The following is a 1329-nucleotide window of genomic DNA, read 5'->3' as shown; positions in this document are numbered from 1 at the left end:
CACACACACACACACACACACACACACACACACACACACACACACACACACACACACACACACACACACCTATATATGTATATAAAATATATAAACAATAAATCTCTACATCCAATGGAAATTTGATGATGACAGCAGTATATATGGTCATAAAATCATATCTTGTTAAAAATGCGTGTTTATAGTGACCAGCTTGTGTCATTGTTGACTGAAATTGTTTGTGACGAGGACATCAGAAACAACGAAGATTTGTTTGTGCTAACGAACACCATAGTCGTTAATGACGCGTGAGGGACAACTGAACCTCGATTAATGTTTACACTTACCTTCTTAATGGTGTGCGAGGAGCAGTAGCAACAGTAAATCTTGGTCTATATCAAAGAGAACTACAGTTAGTTATAGTGTGCGAAACGTTATCTTACTAAATTCTTCCAAATTCTTAATGACTTTCAAAACAATCAAAACACATAAACACTGAGAAATGGATTGACATGTATTAAGTAAAATTGCCAAGGCGTATAAATTATATTTATTCATGAATATATATTGTGTATTATATTTACACTTATAAATTTTGTTCGTTAGATATATTACATTAGGAAATAGAATACTGTCTCTGTGCAACAAAATGTCGCAATAAAATGTTTTGCTCTATGTACTTTAGACATCAGGTCTTGTCTCTGACATAGAGGAGACATGCTATCACCAAAACTCAAGACAACATCGCTTCTAACTTATGTAGTATGTTATAGCTCTAATAATAATAATGATAATAATAATAATAATAATAATAATAATAATAATAATAATAATATTGAAGATGATTTGTCGTCGTCGACGATGAGAGTGAGAATGACAATTAGCATGACAATAGTTTTTAACATATGTACATGGCCAGATTGTTTTGTTGGGGAGGTGTATTGATTAAATGATTATATCGAAATGCGTCTGCATTAACATTAATCTCATTTCGAAATGGCGTTAATGGATTTATTACACAATTCATAATCACACAATAAGTTAACTGTGATAATGGATTTAATTTATTACATTAACTTAATATTATCACTTATATTATTATTGTTGTTGTTGTTGTTGTTGCCATCATCATGCCCATCATAATTATCATCAACATCTGCTAATCGAATTCTACAACGCTAAACTTTATTGCTCCCAAACAATCACAACTTATGATACATAATAAAAATTATTCGCATTTATCGATTTATTATCATTTTATTATCACATTATTATTATTATTATTATTATTATTATTATTATTATTATCATTATTATTACAACTACCATCATTATTGTTGCCGTTGTTTT

At 29.7% G+C, this 1329-nt stretch overlaps 1 protein-coding gene across 2 annotated transcripts in view; it reads right to left on the bottom strand.

Annotated features, from left to right (window-relative positions):
- The window catches only part of LOC106878636 (QRFP-like peptide receptor), a 114729-nt gene that overhangs the window by 43706 nt on the left and 69694 nt on the right, over positions 1-1329 (bottom strand). Inside the window, exon 3 of one of the 2 annotated variants that reach the window (XM_014927913.2) lies at positions 327-371. The exons of the other annotated variant lie outside the window; for it this stretch is intronic. The gene's annotated coding sequence lies outside the window, so the exon portion shown is untranslated. The remainder of the gene's footprint in view (positions 1-326; positions 372-1329) is intronic. 2 annotated transcript variants of the gene reach the window in all.

The sequence above is a fragment of the Octopus bimaculoides genome, chromosome 17, assembly GCF_001194135.2.
Source record: "Octopus bimaculoides isolate UCB-OBI-ISO-001 chromosome 17, ASM119413v2, whole genome shotgun sequence".
NCBI classification, from domain to species: Eukaryota; Metazoa; Mollusca; class Cephalopoda; order Octopoda; family Octopodidae; genus Octopus; species Octopus bimaculoides.
This window is presented reverse-complemented; position numbering and strand designations above follow the sequence as displayed.